The sequence below is a fragment of the Bombina bombina genome, chromosome 6, assembly GCF_027579735.1.
Source record: "Bombina bombina isolate aBomBom1 chromosome 6, aBomBom1.pri, whole genome shotgun sequence".
NCBI classification, from domain to species: Eukaryota; Metazoa; Chordata; class Amphibia; order Anura; family Bombinatoridae; genus Bombina; species Bombina bombina.
In genome coordinates this window covers 32,297,216-32,313,934 of record NC_069504.1, presented here as the reverse complement: position 1 = coordinate 32,313,934, position 16,719 = coordinate 32,297,216, and positions in this window count along the sequence as shown.

The following is a 16,719-nucleotide window of genomic DNA, read 5'->3' as shown; positions in this document are numbered from 1 at the left end:
CACTTATATCTGGTGTAACATTAGTGTAAATTTTTTAAAAAATTATTTTTTACATCAGTCCTCATCTAGTGTTATTTAATATTAGTTGCCAGGCCAGCCTGGCTGCAATTAGTGCCAGCCTGTGTGTCAGGCTGCCAGCATATACTGTGCCTACTTCCATCCTCAGTGCCAGTCCACCACTCCTATTTGGTGTAACATTAGTTTAAATTTTGTGAAAAAAACCTTTTACATCAGTCTTCTAGTGTTTTAATTTAATTTCAGTTTACAGGCCAGCCTGCGACTAGTGCCAGCCTGTGTGTCAGGCTGCCAGCACATACTGTGCCTACTTCTATCCTAAGTGCCATCACTCCTATCTGTTGTAACATTAGTGTAACTTTTTTAAAAACAAACTGTTACATCAGTCTGCTATTGTTATTTAATTGCAGTTGCCTGTCTGCCAGCGTGTGTGCCAGGCCCACTTTCCAACTAGTGCCACAAATCATATTTGTTATAACAGTAGTGTAAATATTTAAAATAAAAACTTTTTTGACTGTGAATCATCAGTCTGCTAGTGTAATTGAATTGCAGTTGCCTGCCTCCCAGCCTGTGTGCCAGGCCCACTAGCCAACTAGTGCCACCAATCATATTTGTTATAACAGTATTGTAAATATTTAAAAAAAATATTTTTTGACTGTGAAAGATCAGTCTGCTAGTGTAATATAATTGCAGTTTCCTGCCTGCCAGCGTGTGTGCCAGGCCCACTTGCCAACTAGTGCCACCAATCATATTTGTTGTAACAGTATTTAAAATATTTTAAATCGAAACTTTTTTGACTGTGAATCATCAGTCTGCTAGTGCCATTGAATTGCAGTTGCCTGCCTGCCAGCGTGTGTGCCAGGCCCACTTGCCAACTAGTTACACCAATCATATTTGTTCTAACAGTATTGTAAATATTTAAAATAAAAAATTCTTAGACTGTGAATCATCAGTCTGCTAGTGCAATTGAATTGCAGTTTCCTGCCTGCCAGCGTGTGTGTCAGGCCCACTAGCCAACTAGTGCCACCAATCATATTTGTTGTAACAGTATTGAAAATATTTTAAATCAAAACTTTTTTGACTGTGAATCATCAGTCTGCTAGTGCCATTGAATTGCAGTTGCCTGCCTGCCAGCGTGTGTGCCAGGCGCACTTGCCAACTAGTTACACCAATCATATTTGTTCTAACAGTATTGTAAATATTTAAAATAAAAAATTCTTAGACTGTGAATCATCAGTCTGCTAGTGCAATTGAATTGCAGTTTCATGCCTGCCAGTGTGTGTGCCAGGCCCACTAGCCTATTAGTGCCACCAATCATATTTGTTGTAACAGTATTGAAAATATTTTAAATCAAAACTTTTTTGACTGTGAATCATCAGTCTGCTAGTGCCATTGAATTGCAGTTGCCTGCCTCCCAGCGTGTGTGCCAGGCCCACTTGCCAACTAGTTACACCAATCATATTTGTTCTAACAGTATTGCAAATATTTAAAATAAAAAATTCTTAGACTGTGAATCATCAGTCTGCTAGTGCAATTGAATTGCAGTTTCCTGCCTGCCAGCGTGTGTGCCAGGCCCACTAGCCAACTAGTGCCACCAATCATATTTGTTGTAACAGTATTGAAAATATTTTAAATCAAAACATTTTTGACTGTGAATCATCAGTCTGCTAGTGCCATTGAATTGCAGTTGCCTGCCTGCCAGCGTGTGTGCCAGGCCTACTTGCCAACTAGTTACACCAATCATATTTGTTCTAACAGTATTGTAAATATTTAAAAAAATATTTTTTGACTGTGAAAGATCAGTCTGCTAGTGTAATCTAATTGCAGTTTCCTGCCTGCCAGCGTGTGTGCCAGGCCCACTTGCCAAGCCAACTAGTGCCACCAATCATATTTGTTCTAACAGGTTTGAAAATATTTAAAATAAAAACTTTTTTGACTGTGAATCATCAGTCTGCTAGTGCCATTGAATTGCAGTTGCCTGCCTGCCAGCGTGTGTGCCAGGCCCACTTGCCGTTTCCAACTAGTGCCACCAATCATATTTGTTCTAACAGTATTGTAAAAATGTTTTAAATAAAATTTTTGGACTGTGAAGCATCAGTCAGCTAGTGTAATCTAATTGCAGTTGCCTTCCTCCCAGCGTGTGTGCCAGCCAGGCCCACTTGCCAACTAGTGCCACCAATCATATTTGTTGTCACAGTACTTTTAATATTTAAAAAATAAAAACATTTTACTTTGAAACATCAGTCTTTTTTTTGGTGTCAGGCTTACAGCGTATACTGTGCCCACTTGCCCAGTGCCACCACTCATAATTTGTTTAATAGTATTGTAAGTGTACATTTTTAAAAAAAATGACAGGCAGAGGCAGGCCACCCCGCAGGTGCCGTTGTGGTCGTGGTGCTGTGATTCCTTTAGACCCTACAAATATGCACATTTTTCAGAGGCCAGGTGCCAGGGGGGACACGAAAAGTTCTGACCAGGACCTAGTTGAATGGCTAAAACAGGACACCCAATCTTCTACAGCTTCCGCTCCTAGTCCTCCTAACCTTGACGCACCATCCACGTCCAGCTGTGCTTTGGGCACTTCTCAAGTGACCAGTGCCACTCGCCCGCCTGTCGCCACCACCAACACTAGCACCACAGCCGCTTCACTTGATCTGTCACAGGAGTTATTGACACATCAGTTGGAAGAAATGAGTGATGCGCAACCATCATTGGCAAAGGATGTAGATAACAGTGATATGTCTCAGTCAGGCAGCATTACAGACATGGAGGTACGGTGTGATGGTGATGATGATGATGATGTTGTACCCGCTGCTGCTTCCTTTGTTGATGTGTCAGATACAAGTGAAGCGGTTGATGATGATGTGTCGGTGGATGTCACGTGGGTGCCTGCTAGAAGAGAAGAAGAAGAGGGGGAAAGTTCAGATGGGGAGACAGAGAGGAGGAGGAGGAGAGGAGTTGGAAGCAGGGGGAGGTCGTCGCAAGGAGCTAGTGGCACAGTCAGCCCCCGGGGTCAGCCAGACAGCACGCTGATGCCAATCAACGCATGCTGTTGCCACCACCAGAATGCCGCCATCGCAGAGCTCTGCAGTGTGGCATTTTTTTTGTGTGTCTGCCTCTGACAACAGTGATGCCATTTGCAACCTGTGCCAAAAGAAACTGAGTAGTGGGAAGTCCAACACCCACCTAGGTACAACTGCTTTGCGAGGGCACATGGTCTCACATCACAAACGCAGATGGGAAGAACACATGAGTAGAAGCAGCACACAAACTCAAAGCCACCCTCCTCCTCCTGCTCCGCAATCTTCAGCCACGTCAACCACTGCTGTCCTCCTTGCCCCCTCTCAACCATCCTTCACTGAGTCTCTCTTACGTAGCAGTTCCTGGTCATCTGCCCACAGTCAGGTGTCTGTCAAGGACATGTTTGAGCATAAGAAGCCAATTTCTCAAAGTCACCCCCTTGCCCGGCGTCTGACAGCTGGCTTGTCTGAACTCTTAGCCCGCCAGCTTTTTCCAAGCTGGTGGAGTCTGATGCTTTCAAAAAAATTTGTATCTATTGGGACACTGCAGTGGAAGGTACCTGGCAGAAATTTCTTTTCACAAAAGGCAATCCCAAACCTGTACTCGATTGTGCGAAAGGAAGTAATGGCATGTCTGGCACACAGCATTGGGGCAAGGGTCCATATGACCACTGATAGCTGGTCTGCAAAGCATGGTCAGGGCAGGTATATCACCTACACTGCGCATTGGGTAAACCTGCTGACGTCTGACAAGCATGGAATGCGTGGCTCTGCAGAGGAGTTGGTGACACCGCCACGACTTGCAGGCAGGCCTGCTGCTACCTCCTCTACTCCTCCTACTCCATCCTCTTCCATAACCTCTTCCTCGGCTAAGTCCTCTTCTGCTGCTGCGTCTTGCTCCATATCAACAGCACCCCCCCCCAGCTCCCCAGGTACTACGGCAGTGTCACGCCGTCTTGGGGTTGACTTGCCTGAAAGCAGAGAGTCACACCGCACCAGCACTCCTTTCCACCCTGAACGCACAGGTGGATCAGTGGCTGACTCCGCACCAACTGGAGATTGGCAAGGTTGTTTCTGACAATGGAAGTAATTTGGTGGCGGCATTGAAATTGGGCAAGTTGACACATGTGCCGTGCATGGCACATGTGTGTAATCTGATTGTACAATGCTTTATGCATAAATACCCAGGCTTACAGGACGTCCTGAAGCAGGCCAGGAAGGTGTGTGGCCATTTCAGGCATTCCTACACGGCCATGGCGCATTTGTCCGATATATAGCATCGAAACAACCTGCCAGTGAGGCGCTTGATTTGCGACAGCCCGACACGGTGGAATTCAACACTCCTAATGTTCGACCGCCTGCTCCAACAAGAAAAATCTGTTAATGAGTATTTGTATGACCGGGGTGCTAGGACACCCTCTGGGGAGCTGGGGATTTTTTTGCCAAATTACTGGACGCTCATGCTCAATGCCTGTAGGCTCATGCGTCCTTTTGAGGAGGTGACAAACCTTGTCAGTCGCACCGAAGGCACCATCAGCAACATCATACCATTTGTTTTCTTCCTGGAGCGTGCCCTGCAAAGAGTGCTGGATCAGGCCGTAGATGAGCGTGAAGAGGAAGAGGAAGAGTTGTGGTGTCCATCACCACCAGAAACAGCCTTATCAGCATCGCTTGCTGGACCTGCGGGAATGCAGGAAGAGGATTGTGAGGAAGAGGAGTCAGAGGAGGAATGTGGCTTTGAGGAGGAGTAGGAGGAAGACCAAGCACAACAGGCATCCCAGGGTGCTCGTTGTTGTCACCTATCTGGTTCCCGTGGTGTTGTACGTGGCTGGCGGGAAGAAGATACCCTCAGTGACATCAGTGAGGACGAGGAATGGGACATGATTAGCTCGGCATCCAACCATGTTCAAATGGGGTCTTTCATGCTGTCGTGCCTGTTGAGGGACCCTTGTATAAAAAAGCTGAAGGAGAACGACCTGTACTGGGTGTCCACGCTACTAGACCCCCGGTGTAAGCATAAAGTGGCTGAAATGTTACCAAATTCCCGCAAGTCGGAAAGGATGGAGCATTTCAAAAATAAATTAAAAACTATGCTTTACACAGCATATAAGGGTGATGTCACAGCACAACGGGAATCTAACAGGGGAAGAGATGAAAGTAATCCTCCTCCTCCTCCCATGACCATGGCAGCAAGGACAGGACGCTTTCCTGATGTGTTGTTGATGGAGGACATGCAGACCTTTTTAACTCCTATGCATCGCCAGAGCCTTTTGGGATCCAGCCTCAGAGAAAGACTCAACCGACAGGTAGCAGACTACCTAGCATTAACTGCTGATCTCGACACTCTGAGGAGCGATGGACCCCTTGACTACTGGGTGTGCAGGCTTGACCTGTGGCCTGAGCTATCCCAATTTGCAATCGAACTTCTGGCCTGCCCCGCTTCAAGTGTCCTGTCAGAAAGGACCTTCAGTGCAGCAGGAGGTTTTGTCACTGAGAAGAGAAGTCGCCTAGGTCAAAAAAAGTCTTGATTATCTCACCTTTATTAAAATGAATGAGGGATGGATCCCGATGGGACTGACATTGGGCGATACATTTGAGTAAAAAAGGCCTGATGATGAGATGAGCTGCCTTGGGCTACAAATGGTACACACGCTGGCTTTTTTTTTCTTATAATGCAGGATGACTTGCGTGACTTATCCACCAACAACTAGTGTTCAAGCCACAAGGTTTTAGGGCCCTTTCTAACTGTTTTACAAACATCAATTTTTCTGGCCGCTGCTACAGCAGCGGCTGCAACAATACCCAATTTTTAAGGCATTTGTACATTCCTAATTTTTCTGTCCTCTGCTGCTGCACTGTGGCTACAAAACTCAAAGCAAAAAAAAAGGCACATAACAGTGATTAAACTGTTAAGAATAGTACTACTTAACACACCACACATATCTGGTGGCACAGTACATTGCACGCACAGTGCCCCAAATTTGAAGTAGGAGAACCGACCAAGCATCTTTTTCCATCTCACGGTTCCAAAAAATTATCTCCGGGTTCCATCGATGCCATACCTGTACTCTATTGTTCAAAAGGATGGCATATGTGGTGTTTCATGCTGTTGTGCCTGTTGAGGGTCGTGGGCCATCGTATAAAAAGGCTGAAGGAGAACGACCTGTACTGGGTGTCCAAGCACGTTTTTTGTTCAATATTCCCGGTTCCTCTAAATTATCTCCGGGTTCCTCAAATCAATGCCATACCTGTACTCTATTGTGCAAAAGGATGGCATATGTGGTGTTTCATGCTGTTGTGCCTGTTTTGGGTCGTGGGCCATCGTATAAAAAGGCTGAAGGAGAACAACCTGTACTGGGTGTCCAAGCACGTTTTTTGTTCACTATTCCCGGTTCCTCTAAATTATCTCCGGGTTCCTCAAATCAATGCCATACCTGTACTCGATTGTGCAAAAGGATGGCATATGTGGTGTTTCATGCTGTTGTGCCTGTTGAAGGTCGTGAGCCATCATATAAAAAGGCTGAAGGAGAACGACCTGTACTGGGTGTCCAAGCATGTTTTTTTTTTCAATTTCCCGGTTCCTCTAAATTATCTCCGGGTTCCTCAAATCAATGCCATACCTGTACTCTATTGTGCAAAAGGATGGCATATGTGGTGTTTCATGCTGTTGTGCCTGTTGAGGGTCGTGAGCCATCGTATAAAAAGGCTGAAGGAGAACGACCTGTACTGGGTGTCCAAGCACGTTTTTTTGTTCAATATTCTCGGTTCCTCTAAATTATCTCCGGGTTCCTCAAATCAATGCCATACCTGTACTCTATTGTGCAAAAGAATAGCATATGTGGTGTTTCATGCTGTTGTGCCTGTTGAGGGTCATGAGCCATCGTATAAAAAGGCTGAAGGAGAACGACCTGTACTTGGTGTCCAAGCACGTTTTTTGTTCAATATTCCCGGTTCCTCTAAATTATCTCCGGGTTCCTCAAATCAATGCCATACCTGTACTCTATTGTGCAAAAGGATGGCATATGTGGTGTTTCATGCTGTTGTGCCTGTTGAGAGTCATGGGCCATCGTATAAAAAGGCTGAAGGAGAACAACCTGTACTGGGTGCCCAAGCACATTTTTTGTTCAATATTCCCGGTTCCTCTAAATTATCTCCGGGTTCCTCAAATCAATGCCATACCTGTACTCGATTGTGCAAAAGGATGGCATATGTGGTGTTTCATGATGTTGTGCCTGTTGAGGGTCTTGAGCCATCGTATAAAAAGGCTGAAGGAGAACTACCTGTACTGGGAGTCCAAGCACGTTTTTCTTTTCAATTTCCCGGGTTCCTCTAAATTATCTCCGGGTTTCTCAAATCAATGCCATACCTGTACTCTATTGTGCAAAAGGATGGCATATGTGGTGTTTCATGCTGTTGTTTCTGTTGAGGGTCCGGGACCCTCGTCTAAAATGGCTGAAGGAGAACAAAGTGTACTGATTGTCCAAGCATCTTTTTCCATCTCCCGGTTCCTAAAAATTATCTCCGGGTTTCTAAAATGGATGCCATACCTGTACTCTATTGTGCAAAAGGATGGCATATGTGGTGTTTCCTGCTGTTGTTTCTGTTGAGGGTCCTGGACCCTCTTATAAAAAGGCTGAAGGAGAACGACCTGTACTGTACTGGGTGTCCAAGCATGGTTTTTTGTTCAATTTCCCGGTTCCTAAAAATTATCTCCGGGTTCCTAAAATCAATGCAATATCTGTAATCTATTGTGCAAAAGGATGGCATATGTGCTCTTTCCTGCTGTTGTTTCTGTTGAGGGTCCTGGACCCTCTTATAAAAAGGTTGAAGGAGAACGACGTGTACTGGGTGTCCAATAATTTTTTTTGTTCAATTTCCCGGTTCCTAAAAATTATCTCCGGGTTTCTAAAATCAATGCCGTACCTGTACTCTATTGTTCAAAAGGATGGCATGTGTCCTCTTTCCTGCTGTTATTTCTGTTGAGGGTCCTGGACCCTCTTATAAAAAGGCTGAAGGAGAATGAAGTGTACTGGGTGTCCAATCATTTTTTTTTTTTCAATTTCCCGGTTCCTAAAAATTATCTCCGGTTTCTAAAATCAATGCCATACCTGTACTCTATTGTTCAAAAGGATTGCATATGTGATCTTTCCTGCTGTTGTTTCTGTTGAGGGTCCTGGACCCTCTTATAAAAAGGCTGAAGGAGAACGAAGTGTACTGGGTGTCCAATCATTTTTTTTGTTCAATTTCCCGGTTCCTAAAAATTATCTCCGGGTTTCTAAAATCAATGCCATACCTGTACTCTATTGTTCAAAAGGATGGCATATGTCTCTTTCCTGCTGTTGTTTCTGTTGAGGGTCCTGGACCCTCTTATAAAAAGGCTGAAGGAGAACGAAGTGTACTGGGTGTCCAATCATTTTTTTTTCAATTTCCCGGTTCCTAAAAATTATCTCCGGGTTTCTAAAATCAATGCCATACCTGTACTCTATTGTTCAAAAGGATGGCATATGTCCTCTTTCCTGCTGTTGTTTCTGTTGAGGGTCCTGGATCCTCTTATAAAAAGGCTGAAGGAGAACAAAGTGTACTGGGTGTCCAATCATTTTTTTTGTTCAATTTCCCGGTTCCTAAAAATTATCTCTGGGTTTCTAAAATCAATGACATACCTGTACTCTATTGTTCAAAAGGATGGCATATGTCCTCTTTCCTGCTGTTGTTTCTGTTGAGGGTCCTGGACCCTCTTATAAAAAGGCTGAAGGAGAACGAAGTGTACTGGGTGTCCAATCATTTTTTTTGTTCAATTTCCCGGTTCCTAAACATTATCTCCGGGTTTCTAAAATCAATGCCATACCTGTACTCTATTGTTCAAAAGGATGGCATATATCCTCTTTCCTGCTGTTGTTTCTGTTGAGGGTCCTGGACCCTCTTATAAAAAGGCTGAAGGAGAACGACGTGTACTGGGTGTCCAATCATTTTTTTGGTTCAATTTCCCGAATCCTAAAAATTATCTCCGGGTTTCTAAAATCAATGCCATACCTGTACTCTATTGTTCAAAAGGATGGCATATGTCCTCTTTCCTGCTGTTGTTTCTGTTGAGGGTCCTGGACCCTCTTATAAAAAGGCTGAAGGAGAACGACGTGTACTGGGTGTCCAATAATTTTTTTTGTTCAATTTCCCGGTTCCTAAAAATTATCTCCGGGTTTCTAAAATCAATGCCATACCTGTACTCTATTGTTCAAAAGGATAGAATATGTGCTCTTTCCTGCTGTTGTTTCTGTTGAGGGTCCGGGACCCTCGTATTAAAAGGCTGAAGGAGAACGAAGTGTACTGGTTGTCCAAGCATCTTTTTCCATCTCCTGGTTCCTAAAAATTATTTCCGGGTTCCTAAAATGGATGCCATACCTGTACTGGATTGTTCAAAAGGATGGCATATATGGTGTTTCCTGCTGTTGTTTCTGTTGAGGGGCATATGTGGTGTTTCCTGCTGTTGTTTCTGTTGAGGGTCCGGGACCCTCGTATAAAAAGGCTGAAGGAGAACGAAGTGTACTGGGTGTCCAATCATGTTTCTTTTTAAATTTCCCGGTTCCTAAAAATTATCTCCGGGTTCCTAAAATTGATGCCATACCTGTACTCTATTGTTCAAAAGGATGGCATATGTCCTCTTTCCTGCTGTTGTTTCTGTTGAGGGTCCTGGACCCTCTTATAAAAAGGCTGAAGGAGAACGACGTGTACTGGGTGTCCAATAATTTTTTTTTCAATTTCCCGGTTCCTAAAAATTATCTCCCGGTTTCTAAAATCAATGCCATACCTGTACTGAATTGTTCAAAAGGATGGCATATGTGGTGTTTCCTGCTGTTGTTTCTGTTGAGGGTCCGGGACCCTCGTATAAAAAGGCTGAAGGAGAACGAAGTGCACTGGGTTTCCAATCATGTTTCTTTTAAAATTTCCTGGTTCCTAAAAATTATCTCTGGTTTCCTAAAATCGATGCCATACCTGTACTCTGTTGTTCAAAAGGATGGCATAGGTGGTGTTTCCTGCTGTTGTTTCTGTTGAGGGTCCTGGACCCTTGTTTAAAAAGGCTGAAGGAGAACGAAGTGTACTGGTTGTCCAAGCATCTTTTTCCATCTCCCCGTTCCTAAAAATTATTTCCGGGTTCCTAAAATGGATGCCATACCTGTACTGGATTGTTCAAAAGGATGGCATATGTGGTGTTTCCTGCTGTTGTTTCTGTTGAGGGTCCGGGACCCTCGTATAAAAAGGCTGAAGGAGAACGAAGTGTACTATGTGTCCAATCATGTTTTTTTTTTAAATTTCCTGGTTCCTAAAAATTATCTCTGGCTTCCTAAATTCGATGCCATACCTGTACTCTATTGTTCAAAAGGATGGCATAGGTGGTGTTTCCTGCTGTTGTGTCTGTGGAGGGTCCTGGACCCTCGTCTACAAAGGCGGAAGGAGAACGACCTGTACTGGGTGTCCAAGCACGTTTTTTGTTAAATATTCCCGGTTCCTCTAAATTATCTCCGGGTTCCTCAAATCAATGCCATACCTGTACTCTATTGTGCAAAAGGATGGCATATGTGGTGTTTCATGCTGTTGTGCCTGTTGAGGGTCATGGGCGATCGTATAAAACGGCTGAAGGAGAACGACCTGAGGGTTAAGGCAGTGCCGGAAAATAATGGTGGCCACGCAAAATATTGACACTTTGGGCCATATTTGGACATTTCCACTTAGGGGTGTACTCTCTTTTGTTGCCAACGGTTTAGACATTAATGGCTGTGTGTTGAGTTATTTTGAGGGGACTGCAAATTTACACAGACTGTACACTCACTACTTTACATTGTAGCAAAGTGTAATTTCTCCATTGTTGTCACATGAAAAGATATAATAAAATATTTACAAAAATGTGAGGGGTGTACTCACTTTTGTGAGATACTGTATATACAGTATATATATATATATATATATATATATATATATATGCGTGTAGTTTGTGATTGGGTGTTACAAGCACTCCCTGTGTTCCGGTTGTATGCCTGGGTGCTCTCAAGGAGATGTGTTATACAATTCAAGTGAAGAAAAGGCACACTCTGGTCTTTATTTAATCCAATATTCACAACTTTTATTGAATACTTTTAATATCCAGAATGAGGTCAGGTTAACGTTTCGGTCCTCACAGGTAACTTTCTCAAGACCATTTATAATCTTAGATAGCTTTTTAATTTTGTTCATAAGTGAATTAAATTAAAAAGCTATCTAAGATAATAACCATTCTTGAGAAAGGTCCCTGTGAGGACCAAAACGTTGACCTGACCTCATTTTGGATATTAAAAGTATTCAATAAAAGTTGTGAATATTGGATAAATTCAAGACCTGAGAGTGCCTCTTCTTCAATTGAATTCTATATATACTGTACATATATATACCTATACCTATATATCATGTATATAAATAGGTATAGATGTATATTTTGCAAAAATACCATCGTATATATAGAAATATATTTTTGTGTAAACACACACGCAATATTGTATGTTTGGCTTTTTGCGCTCATCGAGTTAGCGCCCATGCAAAAGCAGTTAACGTTTAAACTCATAATACGAGCGCAACCCAATGAGTACAAAAACTGTACTTCTAGCACAATTAATGCTCGAGCAGGAGTGTTACATAGCACTACATTCGTAATCTGTCCCAATTCCAACACAATACTCAGTAATTAGCGAGTGGGAGGATAAGGGTTATGAAACACTGCTGTAGAGGAACATGAGAGGAACTCTTAAGAAAGAGACAGAGTGGTTGTTAATATTTCCTTATTTGATAGTTGGTGTCAATTAGGCAAATCCAATGTGCTGCTGAAAGGAAAAAATAGGATCACTGGAGAAATGTTTTAATATGTGCACATTTTACTCTCTGATCTTGCAAGTGTACATTTTACTTTACAAAATAAATTTGTTGGTAAAGTTTTGCACTAGTGCTTTTCCCCATTTGCACCTTTTAAACCTATTAAATTAAATAAATATAAGTAACCAAATTGCTATTGAATGATTCTAATTAGGTATTGCTAAATATTTAAAATGTATGTCAGCTAGAATATTCAGTAGCTGGTCAATACGGAAGCCCAGAGAGGATTTGCATTTTTATTTTTTTTCTGACTTGAGATAACTTACGCCTAGATTTAGAGTTCTGCGTTAGCCGTAAAAACCAGCGTTAGGGGCTCCTAACGTTGGTTTTGGGCTACCGCTGGTATTTAGAGTCAGTCAGGAAAGGGTCTAACGCTCACTTTCCAGCTGCGACTTTTCCATACCGCAGATCCCCCTACGCCATTTGCGTATCCTATCTTTTCAATGGGATCTTTCTAACGCTGGTATTTAGAGTCTTGGCTGAAGTGAGCGTTAGAAATCTAACAACAAAACTCCAGCCGCAGAGAAAATCCAGGAGTTAAGAGCTTTCTGGGCTAACGCCGGTTCATAAAGCTCTTAACTACTGTGCTCTAAAGTACACTAACACCCATAAATTACCTATGTACCCCTAAACCGAGGTCCCCCCACATCGCCGCCACTATAATAAAAAATGTTAACCCCTAATCTGCCTACCGCACACCGCCGCAAACTACATTATCCCCATGTACCCCTAATCTGCTGCCCCTAACACCGCCGACCCCTATATTATATTTATTAACCCCTAATCTGCCGCCCCCAACGTCGCTGCCACCTACCTACAATTATTAACCCCTAATCTGCCGACCGGACCTCACCGCTACTATAATAGTGTTAGGTTTAATTGTAACTTAGGTTAGGATTTATTTTACAGGTAATTTTGTAATTATTTTAACTAGATAGCTATTAAATAGTTATTGACTATTTAATAGCTATTGTACCTGGTTAAAATAAATACAAAGTTGCCTGTAAAATAAATATTAATCCTAAAATAGCTACAATATAATTATAATTTATATTGTAGCTATATTAGGGTTTATTTTACAGGTAAGTATTTAGCTTTAAATAGGAATAATTTATTTAATAAGAAATAATTTATTTTGTTAGATAAAAATTATATTTAACTTAGGGGGGTGTTAGGGTTAGGGTTAGGGTTAGACTTAGCTTTAGGGGTTAATACATTTATTAGAGTAGCGGCGAGGTCCAGTCGGCAGATTAGGGGTTAATACTTGAAGTTAGGTGTCGGTGATGTTAGGGAGGGCAGATTAGGGGTTAATACTATTTATTATAGGGTTTTTGAGGCGGGAGTGAGGCGGATTAGGGGTTAATAACTTTATTATAGTAGTGGTGAGGTCCGGTCGGCAGATTAGGGGTTAATAAGTGTAGGTAGGTGGCGGCAATGTTGGGGACGGCAGATTAGAGGTTAATAAATATAATATAGGGGTCGGCGGTGTTAGGGGCAGCAGATTAGGGGTACATAGGGATAACGTAGGTTGCGGCGGTGTACGGAGCAGCAGATTAGGGGTTAATAATAATATGCAGGGGTCAGCGATAGCGGGGTCAACAGATTAGGGGTTAATAAGTGTAAGGCTAGGGGTGTTTAGACTCGGGGTACATGTTAGGGTGTTAGGTGCAGACTTAGGAAGTGTTTCCCCATAGGAAACAATGGGGCTGCGTTAGGAGCTGAACGCTGCTTTTTTGCAGGTGTTAGGTTTATTATTGTTTCCTATGGGGGAATCGTGCACGAGCACGTTTTTGAAGCTGGCCGCGTCCGTAAGCACCGCTGGTATTTAGAGTTGCAGTGGCGGTAAATTATGCTATACGCTCCCTTTTTGGAGCCTAACGCAGCCCTTCTGTGAACTCTAAATACCAGCGTTGTTTAAAAGGTGCGGGGGGAAAAAGCACGCGTAGCTAACGCACCCCTTCTAACGCAAAACTCTAAATCTAGGCGTTATTTTCTTGTTTCTTCAACATAAGTTGTTTTTTCAACATAACAAACTTGTAGGGAAATAGGTTGACAAATCTAAAAAGTCAGGAATGAAGTTTTAAGAACTTGGGCTTCCTGAGTTTATTAAATGATGTTCTATTCATATATTTGGGTTTTTCTTTTATAGGATCAGCTCCAACCATCTTACAGAACAATCTGGAGATCTACTGAACAAACTCCTGGAGGATTCAGATTGTAGCATTGAAAAGTTAGCGTAAGTATTATAGAACAACTGTGTTATGCTTATTAACCCCTAATCTGCCCACCGGACCTCGCCGTCACTCTAATAAATGTATTAACCCCTAAACCGCCGCACTCCCGCCTCGCAAACCCTATAATAAATAGTATTAACCCCTAACCTGCCCTCCCTAACATCGGCGACACCTAACTTCAAGTATTAACCCCTAATCTGCCGACGACTGTTCCGATCAGCCAATAGAATGCAAGCTCAATCTGATTGGCTGATTGGATCAGCCAATCGGATTGAATTTGAATCTGATTGGCTGATTCAATCAGATTTTTCCTACCTTAATTCCGATTGGCTGATAGAATCCTATCAGCCAATCGGAATTCGAGGGACGCCATCTTGGATGACGTCACTTAAAGGAACCTTCATTCGTCGGTAGTCGTCGGTAGAAGAGGATGTTCCGCGCCGGAGGTCTTGAAGATGGAGCCGCTCCTCGTCGGATGGATGAAGATAGAAGATGCCGCTTGGATGAAGATGTTTGCCGCTCCGGATGTCTTCTTTTGGTCCATCACAGCTCGGCTGAGTGAAGACGACTCAAGGTAGGGAGATCTTCAGGGGGGGTAGTGTTAGGTTTATTTAAGGGGGGTTTGGGTTAGAGTAGGGTTATGTGGGTGGTGGGTTGTAATGTTGGGGGGTGGTATTGTGTTTATTTTACAGGCAAAAGAGGGAATTTTTTTTATTTTGAGGGGCTTTGTTATTTTATTAGGGGGCTTAGAATAGGTGTAATTAGCTTAAAATTCTTGTAATCTTTTTTTATTTTTTGTAATTTAGTTTAGTTTATTTAATTGTAGGTAATTTTAGGTACTTGTAGTTAATTTATTTAATTTATTTATTGATAGTGTAGTGTTAGGGTTAGATTTAGCTTTAGGGGTTAAAACATTTATTAGAGTAGCAGCGAGGTCCGGTCGGCAGATTAGGGGTTAATACTTGAAGTTAGGTGTCGGCGATGTTAGGGAGGGCAGATTAGGGGTTAATACTATTTATTATAGGGTTTGCGAGGCGGGAGTGCGGCAGTTTAGGGGTTAATACATTTATTAGAGTGGCGGCGAGGTCCGGTCGGCAGATTAGGGGTTAATAATTGTAGGTAGGTGGCGGCGACGTTGGGGGCGGCAGATTAGGGGGTAATAAATATAATATAGGGGTCGGCGATGTTAGGGGCAGCAGATTAGGGGTACATAGGGATAATGTAGGTTGCGGCGGTGAGCGGCAGATTAGGGGTTAATAATAAAATGCAGGGGTCAGCGATAGCGGGGGCGGCAGATTAGGGGTTAATAAGTATAAGGTTAGGGGTGTTTAGACTCGGGGTTCATGTTAGGGTGTTAGGTGCAGACTTAGAAAGTGTTTCCCCATAGGAAACAATGGGGCTGCGTTGGGAGCTTAACGTTGCTTTTTTGCATCCCAAACTTCCCCATTGTTTCATATGGGGGAAACGTGCACGAGCACGAGCACGTTTTGCCAGATTACCGCTACCGTAAGCAACGCTGGTATTGAGAGTTGAAGTGGCGGTAAATATGCTCTACGCTCCCTTTTTGGAGCCTAACACAGCCCTTCAGTGAACTCTAAATACCAGCGTTATTTAAAAGGTGCGGGGGGAAAAAACACACGTAGCTAATGCACCCCTTTGGCCGCAAAAGTTAACACAACATCTCAAAGTGTACAGGATATGTGATAAAAAGATAGATAATCCCTTTTATTACCCATTCCCCGGTTTTGCATAACCAACACTGTTATATAAATATACTTTTTACCTCTGTCATTACCTTGTATTTAAGCTTCTGCAGATGCCCCCCTTATCTCAGTTCTTTTTGTATTTTAGACAGTCTGTGCAGACTCATGAGTAGCTCCACAGGAGCGAGCACAATGTTATCTATATGACACATATATGAGCAATGGCTTGCTGTGAAAAGCCATACAAATGCACTGAGATAAAGATGGCCTGCAGGGGCTTAGAAACAGGAAGAAATTTAGATGTTTGAAGCTTATGAAGTTTATTGATTTAACAATGTTGGTTTTGCAAAGCTGGGGAATTGGTAGTAAAGGTGTTATCTATCTTTTTTAACAATTAAAATTTGGAGTAGAATGTCCAGTCTATACTTTTCAATTTTACGCCGACCGTCTCAGGGCTGCCCTGGTGGAATTATAGGGACAGTTCTTATGAGTGACAAGGTGTCTCCTATTGAAAGTAATGGAGCTCGCTGGAAACCATGCATGCACACAACACAAAAACACTCATGAGAAAGACAGACAGAGAGTGGGGAGAGGGAGAGAGACAGAGAGAGAGAGAGAGAGGGGGAGAGAGAGAGAGAGAGAGAGTGAGGGGGGAGAGAACGAGAGAGATACAGAGAGAGACATAGAGAGAGGGCTGAGAGAGAGAGAGATATAGAGGGGGATAGAGAGACACAGAGAGAGAGCAACAGAGAGGGGGGAAAAGAGAGATAGATAGAGGGGGAGAGAGAGACAGAGGGGGGGAGAGAGACAGAGGGAGAGAGAGAGAGAGAGAGAGGGGGGAGAGAGAGGGGGGGG